This window comes from Mauremys reevesii, linkage group 4 (genome assembly GCF_016161935.1).
Source record: "Mauremys reevesii isolate NIE-2019 linkage group 4, ASM1616193v1, whole genome shotgun sequence".
Taxonomy (NCBI): Eukaryota; Metazoa; Chordata; order Testudines; family Geoemydidae; genus Mauremys; species Mauremys reevesii.
The window spans coordinates 147,221,722-147,235,452 of record NC_052626.1 but is presented as its reverse complement, the minus strand read 5'-3'; the positions used below and the strand labels follow the sequence as shown (position 1 = coordinate 147,235,452).

The 13,731-nt window shown below is 48.0% G+C and overlaps 1 pseudogene; it reads left to right on the top strand.

Annotated features, from left to right (window-relative positions):
• Positions 1-4,487: 4,487 nt before the first annotated feature.
• On the top strand, positions 4,488-12,702 carry LOC120403407 (annotated as a pseudogene).
• Positions 12,703-13,731: the final 1,029 nt, after the last annotated feature.

The following is a 13,731-nucleotide window of genomic DNA, read 5'->3' as shown; positions in this document are numbered from 1 at the left end:
CCACACCCCTCTGCAGTCCACTCTAACTGAAATGCACTCAGCTCAGGGGCTTCTTAGCTAACAGAGACTTTCCCAGCTTCCAGTGTTCAGCCTTTCTGGGCAGTCTGCAACTTGTGCAGTTCCAGCTTCCTCTGAACTTCATTCTTGCTTATTTTTCTGTCCCTCTTTCCCTTCTCTGAAGTAAGCAATCAGAAAATAACAAACCAGTAACCACTTTGTCTGTTCTCCACCCACCACACCCAAACCTCACTTAAAATCACTACTAGTGTCTCAGAGCAATCAGCTGTGCACAGATCCTGCTCGACTTCACCACTGTGATGGGTTGGGTCACAGAAACCCCCTTGGGGCTGCCACCCGATGCCCTGAGCCTGTTTTCCCTGCCAGCTTGGGACTTCAGTACTTTGCCTTGTTTGAGCCAGACACGCTTGCCTGCTGCAAACACAGATCCAAGTCTGAACCATGTCCCGCAGAAGCTGCAGGCTTAACTGAAAACAGCTTAAGAAGTGCTCCTGTCTCCAGCACTCAGACACCCAGCTCCCAATGGGGTCCAAACCCCAATTAAATCTGTTTTGCCCTGTATAAAGCTTATACAGGGTAAACTCATAAATTGTTCGCCCTTGGTAACACTGAGAGAGAGAGAGATGCACAGCTGTTTGCTCTCCTCCCAGGTATTAAAACATACTCTGCGTTAATTAATAAGTAAAAAGTGATTTTATTAAATACAGAAAGTAGGATTTAAGCAGTTCCAAGTAATAACAGACAGAACAAAGTAAATTACCAAACAAAATAAAATAGAACATGCAAGTCTAAGCCTAAAACAGTAAAAACTAAATGCAGGTAAATCTCACCCTCAGAGATGTTCCAATAAGACTCTTTCACAGACTAGACTTCTTCCTAATCTGGATCCATCAATCACTCACACACCTGTAATTACTGTCTTTTGTTCCAGTTTCTTTCAGGCATCTCCTTGGGGTGGAGAGGCTATCCTTTGTGTCAGCTGAAGACACAATGGAGGGGTTTTCCCAGTGGCTCATATAGTCTCTCTCTTGTGGGTGGAAACCCCTTCCCCTCTCCTCTGCAGAATCCAGGTCCAAGATGGAGGTTTGGAGTCACATGGGCATGTCACATGTCCATGCATGAATCAGTTCCTTACAGGCCAACGCCACATTCCCAGGAAAGCTCAGATGTGGTTTGGCGTCTCTCAAAGTTCATTGTTAACTTAAGTGTTTCTTGATTGGGCGGTTACTGAGAATAGTTTTTTCTCAAGAAGCTGACCAACTGCTTCACTGAGGCTATGGCTACACTTGTACTTCAGAGCGCTGCCGCGGCAGCGCTGCCGTGGCAGCGCTTTAAAGCGCTAAATGTAGTCAAAGCTCAAGCGCTGGGAGAGAGCTCTCCCAGCGCTGTTCGTACTCCACCTCCCTGTGGGGAATAACGTACAGCGCTGGGAGCCGCGCTCCCAGCGCTGGGGCTTTGACCACACTAGCGCTTTGCAGCACCGCAATTTGCAGCACTGGAGAGGGTGTGTTTTCAGACCCTGCTGCAGCGCTGCAAATTTGCAAATGTAGCCATGCCCTAAGGCTACTTAAATTCAAACAAGTACACAGCCAATATTCATAACTTGCAGTAAAAAGATAATACATGCATACAAATAGGTTGAATGTATCTAGTAGATCAGGGGTTGGCAACCTATGGCACGTGTGCCAAAGGCGGCACCTGAGTTGAATTTCAGTGGCACTCACACTGCCCGGTTCCTGGCCACTGGTCCGGGGGCTCTTATGCATTTTAATTTAATTTTAAATGAAGCTTCTTAAACATTTTAAAAACCTTATTTACTTTACATACAACAATAGTTTAGTTCTATATTATAGACTTAAAGAAAAAGACCTTCTAAAAATGTTAAAATGTATGACTGGCACGCGGAAACTTAAATCAGTGTGAATAAATGACGACTCAGCACAGCACTTCTGAAAGGTTGCCAACCCCTGCAGTAGATAATAACCTTTGCAGAGATATGTTACATGGCCTATCTAGCATAAATCATATTCCAGTTATGTCATATTTAAAGCCATGACCACATTTCTATAAAGCATTATGGGGTGCAACGTCACACTCTGTTTCACGAACTATAAATTATGGGAAATAAATAAAATTAAGAAAAGAATCAAGAGGGATCTGGCATGCTCGGCGAAACTTTGTAGCAGCATCTCCAGAGCTCGTCAGTGTTAACCACCAGTTTGGGGAATATCCTCCTTTTTTCAGCCTGCCATAACATTGGCATGTTCAGTGAGAACTGCCCGAGGCACCTCCGGGTCACAGGAGGCAGAGAAGCCAGAAGGAGGAGTTGTGAGCATGACTCCTAGAGGAAGTAGGGGCATAGTGTTTCCTGGGCACAGACCTGGAGTAACAGACTTGGGAGTTTCTGAATACAGAGATTGCTGGCTGCTGGTTGTTTCTACTGATGTTCAGGGAAGCGGGACTTTGTGTACATTCTTTAACACCCATCCACCAAGGATTATACCAAAGAATAGAGCTGACTTGGATCTTCAATTTTCCCTCCTAATACAATCAACCCTGCAATGCCTCACAGGTTGGCACCACTTAGGAGAAGGGGGCACCAACATGCCCTGGAGCACTGATAATACCAGCCAAGCCTGAACATCCCTGGGGGATAATTTCTGCTTCCATAGCAAGAAAGAGAAGTGTCATCACTGGGCCTCCCATGGATCTCCTTGGGGGGAGGTGATTATCACAATGTCCTTGTGCATCTGCAGCCATGGATCAGTGCATGGGACAATCCTCACCCTTTCATGTCAATCAAACACTACCGTCAGTCAGCACCACACCTTTGGTGTTACTGGGATAGTTTCTAGGTTGGTGGCTGTGACATACCAGAGTCCAACCCAGACTAATCAGGAGCCATGCCACACCTGCCTGCAACCTTTCAATGCCTTGCTGAAGTGGCTTCCCCCTGGGCCACTCACAAACAACCATCTAGCAGGCAAATCATACCCTGAGCATGTGTGTATAACTGCAGCCTGGCTAGGAATAGTTGGGTTACACTCAGGCTCTCATCACCCTCGGTTCTACTGCAGGGGGATGCCAACACACACCCCAGTCTTCAATTTCCCTCCCAAAATGTACATCCTGTGCTGCCCAGTCCTCTCCTGGACAATACAAGTTACATTGTCCATTATTTCTTTAGAGGCATTAATATGCATGCAACGTAGTTTCTCAGACACTTCTATTTAAACACACTGGATTAGATAAAACAATAGTTTATTGATAATATGCATGCAAGAGGGATAGTTTGGTGAACTGTAGAAGTCCATAGCATGCTGTGGTCTCCTCCTGAGCTCCTCTTGGTGGTGTGTGGTATCTGAGGCACCCCCGTGGTATTTCCAGATGAAATATTAAGTTTTAGCAAAAAGATTTTGGTATCCACAAAAAACAAACAAACAAACAAAACCCTTTGTGGATCTGCTCTATGCAGTATCTGGCTTGCACTGACAACAGCGGGATGAAATGTACCCCAAACTCATACTCTGTAACTCTGGTAGAAATTGCATCATTTCATAACACAGTAAGAAAGCGTTGGTCAAATTAATCCCCAGGGCACCAATTACACCAAAGTGGCTTTGGTTCACTGAGCCCATTAATTAGGTGCTGTGTCTATCTGAGCTCAGGTATTCCCGGTTGATTCTGGAATCATGTCCCATAGATCACACATCTCAGTATAAAATTTCCCGCATGCTCCAAACTGGCAGTTTCTATTGATGGGGAAATGCCATCATCTCTCTCTCTTCTCAGCAGGTACGTGCTATTGTCCTGAATTACAGTGACACACACATATAGACACCATGGGGATCAGCAGGTATTGAATTCAAGACCTCCAGCACTAAAAGCCTCAGTCCCAACTCCTACCCCTTCACCTAAAGGAGCAACCTCCTTGGCTGGAAAAAATAAGCAATTACATAGTCACTGAAGCCAGTGCTTTCCATTGTATCTCTGGGTTTTCATACAGGCTAAAGTAAATGCCAAAAAGCTTCATTAGCACAGTAAGCAATTTTACCCCAACACAACATGCCAAGTCACAGAGCTCACCTTGCCCAAAGAGGGTGGAAAGTTTGACACTCCTCTACTCTCACCATTTCTTTAGCTAAGGAATAATCTCTTCAAACTGATTGTCTCAGAGTAACAAGTCACTGTTTACTGTTTGGATTAGTGAACAGGAGTGTTTGTGTGCGGGGCATGATAAACCTGCATGTCATTGTATTTGCACAGTGTGTGCATCTTATCAAACACCTGGAAAGACCAGCTGTGAACATCTGGCTCTGTGGACTAAACCCTCCCTGAGCGGGTACTGATGTCCATTAAGAAACTGATCTCCATTTATCTTCACTTACTTCATTACAGAGAAGGGACAGGTTTTCTGCACCATCCACCTGCCCACATCTCTGTAGCTGCCTGATCTCTGTTCAGAGGAGATGGAAAAGGGAAATCACTCGGAGGTGACTGAGTTCATTCTCACAGGACTGACAGATCGTCCGGAGCTGCAGGTCCCCCTGTTTGGGGTGTTCCTACTGATTTATAGTATCACCCTGGTGGGGAATGGGGGGATGATCTTGTTAATCAGGATTGACCCCCGACTCCACACCCCCATGTACTTTTTCCTCAGTAATTTGTCTTTCTGTGACCTCTGCCTTTCCTCGATAATTTCCCCTAAGATGCTGCTGAATTTCTTAGCCAAGAGGAAAAGCATTTCTTACACTGCCTGCGCTGTGCAAATGGCTCTCTCTGTTTTTACAGGTGTTGAGTGCCTCTTGCTGGCTGTGATGGCCTATGACCGTTAAGTGGCCATCTGTAACCCGCTGCTCTATACGGTCACCATGTCCAGGCAGCGTTGTAAACGGATTGTGGCTGGGGTGTATGCTGTGGGGTTTGTGGATTCAATGATATGCATGTGTTTTATATTTCAGCTGTCATTCTGCAGCTCCAACATCATCAATCATTTTGCCTGTGACATTTCCCCACTGTTGGCGCTCTCCTGTTCTGACACCCGCATCAATGAGATTGTGATCTTTACTTTCACTTGCTGCATTACAGTGAGCATCTTTGTGACTGTCCTCCTCTCCTATGTCTATATCATCTCCACCATCCTGAAGATCCGCTCTGCTGAGGGCCGGCGCAAAGCCTTCTCCACCCGCTCTTTCCACTTGACTGCTGTGGTCCTGTTATATGGCATCCAATTTTTCATGTATTTACGTCCCCCCTCCAGCTATTCCATGGACACAGACAAAGTGGCCTCGCTGTTTTACACGCTGGTGATCCCCATGTTGAACCCCCTCATCTACAGCCTGAGGAACATGGAGGTGAAGGACGCCCTGAGGAGAGCAATGAATAAACTCCTAACCAATTCCTGAATCTGTTTAACTCTGTACTGGTTTAGTGATATGGAGTGGAAACAGGTGAATTCTATTCCCAGCCCATTACAATGTAATTTCGCAGAGTCCGTAGGAGTGTTGTTCATTATTCTATTGTTATTATTATTAATTTGTTTGTATTCCAACAAAGTCTGCAGGCCCCAACTCAGATCAGTGGTCAAAACAGAGGAAGAATCACATGTTCAGAAAGAAAGAATTATACTATAGGCTGGTGGATAGGGGCTTCCACTTAGGCCTGGTCCACACTAGGACTTTAATTCGAATTTAGCAGCGTTAATTCGAATTAACCGTGCATCGGTCCACACCAGGACGCCATTTAATTCAACCTAGAGGGCTCTTTAGTTCGAATTCGGTACTCCACCCCGACGAGGGGAGTAGCGCTAAATTCGACATGGCTATGTCGAATTAGGCTAGGTGTGGATGCAAATCGAACTTACTAGCTCCGGGAGCTATCTCACACTGCACCACTCTGTTGACGCTCTGGACAGCAGTCCGAGCTCAGATGTTCTGATCAGCCATACAGGAAAAGCACCGGGAAAATTTGAATTCCTTTTCCTGTCTGGCCAGTTTGAATCTCATTTCCTGTGTGGACGTCGTGGCGAGCTCAGCAGCACTGGCAGCGATGCAGAGCTCTCCAGCAGAGGAGTCCATGCAATCTCAGAGTAGAAAGAGGGCCCCAGCATGGACTGACCGGGAAGTCTTGGATCTGATCACTGTGTGGGGCGATGAGTCTGTGCTTTCGGACCTGCGCTCCAAAAAACGGAATGCAAAGACCTACGAGAAGGTATCCTCTGAGTGCCATGCAAAGCCATGGCACTCAGAGGATATAGCCGGGATGCAACGCAGTGCCACGTGAAAATCAAGGACCTGAGACAAGGCTACCAAAAAATCAAAGCGGCAAACGGACGCTCCGGAGCCCAGCCCCAGACATGCCGCTTCTACGAGGCACTGCATGCCATTCTCGGTGGGTCTTCCACCACTGCCCCACCAGTGACTGTGGACTCTGAGGATGGGATAGTGTCGAGGGGCAGTTTCTCGGCGATGTTCACCAATGGGGAAGATGAGGAAGGGTTTGTGGAGGACGAGGCAGGCGACAGCTCTTACAATACTACTTTCCCCGACAGCCAGGATCTCTTCATCAGCCTCACAGAGATCCCCTACCAACCCTCCCCGGCCGTTAACCCGGACTCCGAATCAGGGGAAGGATCAGTCGGTAAGTGCTATAAACATGTAAACATTTATTTTTTAACAAAACAGGAATAAAAACTATATAAAAAGAAGGTCGATTCATATAGGGATCGAACAGAAATCCTCTTGGGACAGTTCTACGAAGCTCTCTGAGAGGTACTCGAAAAGCCTCCGCAGGAGGTTCCTGGGGAGAGGTGCCTTGTTGGGTGCTCCGTGGAAGCACACTCTTCCGCGCCAGGCCATCCTGAGGTATAATGGGAGCATCGCCTCGACCAGCATGGCAGCATAGGACCCTGGTCTGTGCAGGGATTCACGCAGCATTCGCTCTCTGTTTCTCCTGGAGACCCGCCTCAGGGTGATCTCGCTCGGCGACTGCTGCATCTAATTAGGGGAATTACTTTAATGTTACTATTGTGAATGCTTGACTTTTCCTTTGCATAACAATGACCGTCGTTTAACAGCCACGTGATGTAGGCTGCAGAGGAAAAGCATACAGGGATCTTTCCCGGGGACAGCCGCGAGGGGCTGGAACAGGGTCAGACTTTATGCTTTCCAGATTGCCTGCAGCAGGAGGGCACTGCTATCCATTAACTGTTAAGCAGCCTAAAGTTTACGGCTTACCAGGCCTGGCTGCTACACGGATTCTGCTGTCCTGCCCCGCTTGTCCGATCTCCAGTGCAAGACCCCAGGCAATGAAAGCCAATGCCGAAAATTCGAACTTGTCCTGAGAGCACATGAGATTAGGTGCCCTGTATGGTCTTGTTCACAGAAACTGAGTAGACTGTGTTCAGTGTTCGCAAACATGTATCTTTGGAAGGAAATCACTTCCTTTTTCCAATCACACAGCTGCGGCTCTTTCCCGAACTGCCCCGGCATCCCCCTCACAGAGGCTGGCGCAGATTAGGCGGCGAAAGAAAAAGACTCGGGACGAGATGTTCGCTGAACTGATGGCCTGCCCAGCAGAGCCAGTGGAGGGAGACCCTCTCTCAGCAGCAGCGCTCACACAGCGAACGGGAGGACAGGTGGCGGCAGGAAGACCAGCAGGCGACTCAAACGCTGCTTGGACTAATGAGGGAGCAAACGGACACGCTCCGGCGCCTTGTGGATGTTCTGCAGGACCGCAGGCAGGAGCAGAGAGCCCCCCTGAACTGTATCTGCAACCGCCCTCCCCCGCCACAAAGTCCTGTCCCCTCCTCACCCAAAATCACAAGAAGGAGGGGCGCTAGGGGCCGTGAAAACTGTCACTCCACCCCAGCAGAGCGCTCATGTACCAAACAGCTCTCATTCCCTAAAGTATGAGAATTGCTTGCCTTCCTGGCTCACCCGATCCCAAATCCCAGTTTCATCCCCCAACTGTGTAGTTGAGTATTAAAAACAGTTTGCTGTTCATTACTGTTTCCGTCATGTTTCTTTGCAGAAGACTTTGTGTGAAGGGGGGGAGGGGTTTCTTAATTGCATAGGACAGCCACCATTAACAGGGTACAGACATGGGGGCAGGATCAACAGCAGGTCACACACAGAGTGCAGTCACTAGGCACCCGGGTCACTCTGCGAGGTGTCTGCTGCCCCAGGTCAGTCTGTGAGGTGTATGTTACCCCAGGGTCCGAGCGCCTGGCATCCACAAATGGCAAGGCAGGCTGCCCTTACCATGCCCTTCCACCCTAGCCATGAACCTCTCCGATGCCCTGAGCCCCAGCCAGAGCCATCATCCCCCCACACCTACTCACCCTTCCCACACACCCCTCACCCCTTCCTGCAAACCCACCCCTTCCTGCACACCCTCCGGTAACCGTCCTCCCCCCCAAGGACCGCTGTAGGAGCAGGAGCATGTCAGTCCTCGAGTGTAGAAGCGGTCTGTACATCACTGCACACCATACCCACCACAGTCTGCGTCCCTGTTGGAACCCTTGAACAAGAATTTGTTAGTAAAGAAAACTTTGTTAATTAAAAATGTTCCAATAACTTTATTTTTAAACGTCTGTTGGAAGGGGGGAAACCTGTTGAACGGGGTATGTAACCGCTGAAAAAAGTCAATAGTAACTGAAACAGAGGCAGGTTCAGCTTCTCTGTAAAGAGACTGGACAGTCATAGGTTACCCTGCTCTCTGAGGAACCTAGCTTTCAAAGCCTCCCGGATGCACAGCGCTTCCCGCTGGGCTCTTCTAATGGCACGGGTGTCTGGCTGAGCGTAATCAGCAGCCAGGCGATTTGCCTCAACCTCCCATCCCACCATAAAGGTCTCCCCCTTGCTCTCACAGAGATTGTGGAGCACACAGCAAGCTGCAATAACAATGGGGATATTGGTTTCGCTGAGATCCGAGCGAGTGAGTAAGCTCCTCCATCTCCCCTTGAGACGTCCGAAAGCACACTCCACCACCATTCTGCACTTGCTCAGCCGGTAGTTGAAGAGCTCCTTGTCACTGTCCAGGGCGCCTGTATAGGGCTTCATGAGCCAGGGCATTAGCGGGTAGGCTGGGTCCCCGAGGATCACTGTAGGCATCTCCACATCCCCAACAATTATTTTGTGGTCCGGGAAGAAACTACCTTCCTGCAGGCGTCTAAACAGACCAGAGTTCCTGAAAACACGCGCGTCATGAACCTTGCCCGGCCACCCGACGTAGATGTTGGTAAAACGTCCCCTATGGTCCACCAGTGCTTGCAGCACCATTGAAAAGTAGCCCTTTCAGTTAATATACTGGCTGGCCTGGTGGGCCAGTCCCAGGATAGGGATGTGAGTGCCATCTATAGCCCCACCGCAGTTTGGGAATCCCATCGCGGCGAAGCCATCTATGACGACCTGGATGTTTCCCAGGGTCACTACCTTTGAGAGCAGCAGGTCAACGATTGCATGGGCTACGTGCATCACAGCAACCCCCACGGTAGATTTGCCCACGCCAAAGTGGTTTGCTACTGACCGGTAGCTGTTTGGCGTGGCAAGTTTCCAGAGGGCTATGGCCACTCGCTTCTGCACAGTCAGGGCTGCTCGCATCCGGGTGTCCTGGCGCTTCAGGGCAGGGGCTAGCAAGTCACACAGTTCAAGGAAAGTGCCCTTACGCATCCTGAAGTTTCGCAGCCACTGTGATTCATCCCAGACCTGCAGCACTATGCGGTCCCACCAGTCCGTGCTTGTTTCCTGGGCCCAGAATCGCCGTTCCAGAGCATGAACGTGACCCATTGCCACCATGATCTCCACGGCGTGGGATCCCGTGCTTTGTGAGAGGTCTGTGCCACTCTGACACTTCATGTCCTCACCGCGCTGCCGGAGCCTCCTCGCCCGATTTCTCAGCAGCTCACTGTGGAAGAGGTGGACAATAAGGTGCGAGGAGTTGACAATGGCCATAAGTGCAGCGATGATTGCAGCGGGCTCCATGCTCGCAGTGCTGTGGCGTCCGCGCTGTCACTGACCAGAAAAGTGCGGTAACAGATTTCCCGCCGGCGCTTTCAGGGAGAGAGGGCAGGAGTGACGGTTGAATGACGACAGTTACCCAAAACCACCCTCGACACATTTTCCCCCCAGCAGGCATTGGGGGCTCTACCCAGCATTCCAATGGGCAGCGGGGACTGCGGGAACTGTGGGATAGCTGCCCAGAATGCACCGCTTCCAATATCGACGCTTGCCCCGTTAGTGTGGACTCACAAAGTCGAATTAGTGTCCTTAGTGTGGATACACAAATTCAAATTCATAAGGTCGAATCCACAAATTCGACCTAAGTTAAATTGAACTACTCTTGTAGTGTAGACATACCCTAACTTTCTGTTCCTTTGATTCCAAATTTGTTGCTATGGCTAGTTGAAAATTTTTCTTGAGAAGTTTTTTTCCATGAAATTATCTTTCCCCTGGAAATTATCAGCTTTCCATCAAAATTCCAAACTCCCCTCCTCCCTAAACTGTGGCTGTGGGACTCTGGTGATGATCCAGGGCAGTTCAGGAAGAGGAGAGACCATCATGCACGATTAGGGATGTAGTACAGCCTGGGAGCCTGTAAAATGGAAGAGATTCGTAGTATGTGCTATCTGATGCACACATGTGCCATTTCTGACTTGAAATATGAAGTTCTTAACAAAAAGATTTTGGTCTCCACAAACAAACCCGCTCTGTGGATCAGCTCTACACAGTAGCCAGCTTGTACTGAAAACATCAGGATGAAATATACCTCTAGCCTCATACTCTGTAACTCTGTTAGAAATTGCATCATTTAATAACACGGTAGAAAAGAGTGGGCAAAATTAATCCCCAGGGCACCAATTACACCAAGGTGACTTTGGTTCACTGAATGTATTAATTAGGTGTAATGGCTCTCTGAGCTCAGGTATTCCCACTTGCTTCAGGGATCATGTCCCATAGATCACACATCTCACTATAAAACTTCCCGAATGCTTCAAACTGGCAGTTTCTGTCGATGAGGAAACACCAACACATCTCTCTCTCTCTTCTCAGCAGGTACGTGCTATTGTCCTGAATTACAGTCACACACACAAACGGACACCATGGGGATCAACAGATATTGAATTGAAGACCTCCAGCACTAAAAGCCTCAGCCCCAACCCCTACCCCTTCAGCTAAAGGAGCAACCTCCTTGCTTGGAAAATATAGGCAATTACATAGTCACTGAAGCCAGTGCTTTCCATTGTGTCTCTGGCTTTTCATAAAGGCTAAAGTAAATACCAAAAAGCTTAGCAGAGTAAGCAACTTTACCCCAAACCGACATGCCAAGCCACAGAGCTCCCTTTGCCCAAAGAAGATAGAAAGATTGACACTCCTCTACTCTCACTCCTTTTTGAGCTTACAAATAATCTCCTCACAGTGAAAATTTTTTCACCATGATTCTCTTACAGCAGAGTCACAAGTCACTGTTTGCTGCTTGGATTAGTGAACAGGAGTGTTCATATGTGGGGCATGATTAACCTGTGTGTCATTGTATTTACGCAGTTTCTATTTTATTGAACAACTGGAATGACCAGCTGTGAACATCTGGCTCTGTGGACTAAGCCCTTCCCTGAGCGGATACTGATGTCCATTAAGAAACTGATCTCCATTTATCTTCACTTACTTCATTACAGAGAAGGGACAGGTTTTCTGCACCATGCACCTGCCCACATCTCTGTAGCTGCCTGAACTGTGTTCAGAGGAGATGGAAAAGGGAAATCACTCGGAGGCGACTGAGTTCATTCTTTCAGGACTGACAGATCGTCTGGAACTGCAGGTCCCCCTGTTTGTGGTATTCCTACTGATTTATGGTATCACCCTGGTGGGGAATGGGGGGATGATCTTGTTAATCATGATTGACCCCCGACTCCACACTCCCATGTACTTTTTCCTCAGTAATTTGTTTTTCTGTGACCTCTGCTATTCCTCAACAATTTGCCCTAAGATGCTGCTGAATTTCTTAGTGGAGAGGAAAAGCATTTCTTACACTGCCTGCACTGTGCAAATGAATCTCTCGGACTCTTTTACTGATGTTGAGTGCCTCTTGCTGGCTGTGATGGCATATGACCGTTACGTGGCCATCTGTAACCCGCTGCTCTATACGGTCACCATGTCCAGGCAGCTTTGTAAGCAGCTGGTGGCTGGGGTGTACGCTGGGGGGTTGGTGGATTCAATGATAAACACGTTTTTTACATTTCGGCTGTCATTCTGCAGCTCCAACATCATCAATCATTTCTTCTGTGACATCCCTCCACTGTTGGTGCTCTCCTGCTCTGACACCCGCATCAACGAGATTGTGATGTTTGCTTTCACGAGCTGCATTATAGTGAGCAGCCTTGTAACTGTCCTCCTCTCCTATGTCTATATCACCTCCACCATCCTGCAGATCCGCTCTGCCGAGGGCCGGCGCAAAACCTTCTCCACCTGCTCTTTCCACTTGATCACGGTGGTCCTGCTTTTTGGCACCCTCCTCTTCGTGTATTTACGTCCCACCTCCAGCTATTCCATGGACACAGACAAAGTGGCCTCATTATTTTACACGCTGGTGATCCCCATGTTGAACCCCCTCATCTACAGCCTGAGGAACACGGAGGTGAAGGACGCCCTGAGGAGAGCAATGAATAAACTCCTAACCAATTCCTGAATCTGTTTAACTCTGTACTGGTTTAGTGATGGGGAGTGGAAACAGGTGAATTCAATTCCCAGACAGTTGCAATATAATTTTGCAGAGCCCAAGGTCGTATTGTTCATTATTGTATTGTTATTATTATAAATTTGTTTGTATTCCAAAAAGGTCTGCAGGGCCCAACTGAGATCAGTGGACAAATCATGGGAAGAATCACAGGTCCAGAAAGAGAGAATGATTTTATAAGATCATGGCTGGAGGCACCCACCTAGAGTGTGAGATGCTCAACTTCACGTCTCTGTTCCAGTGGTTATTGAATTAGTTATACACAGTAGAATAACTTTGAAAGGAGAGAGTGAGAGGAACCCATACTGGAATAGCTCATCATTCAGGGGCATATCCATGTGCATAGTGTGACAGGTTTGGTCACAGAGACCCCTATTGGGACTGTCACCTGTTATGCTGAAATTACCTCTGATCCTGTTTTCCCTGCCAGCCTGGGCCTCCAGAACCTTGCCTCATTGAGCCAGATGTGCTAGCCAGCTGCAACACAGCCAAAGGGTCAGGGCCTCACACCCCAAACTGCAGATCCAGACTGAAACCACCTCAGCATTATAACTGTCTCCAGCATGCAGACACCCAGCTCCCAATGGGATCTAAACCCCAAACAATCTGTTTTACTCTGCATAAAAGTTATACAGGGTAAAATGATAAATGTTCACCCTCTATATCACTGCAAGAAAGATATACAAAACTCTTCCCTCCCTCCCCAACCCCATAACAATTACTTACACTGAGTTTATAAATAAACAAATGTGATTTTATTAAGTATAAAAAGTAGGATTTAAGTGGTTTTAAGTCGTTAACACACAGAACAAAGTAAGTCACAAAGCTAAATAAAACAAAACACAGAAGGCTAAGCTTAATACACTCAGAAATCAGTTACAAATGTTAACTTCTCACTCCCATTGTTACTTCAGGTAAAATCCTTATCAGGTCCGATGCCTTTTCTGACCTGGGTCCAGCCTGTTCTCACCCACCCCTGTG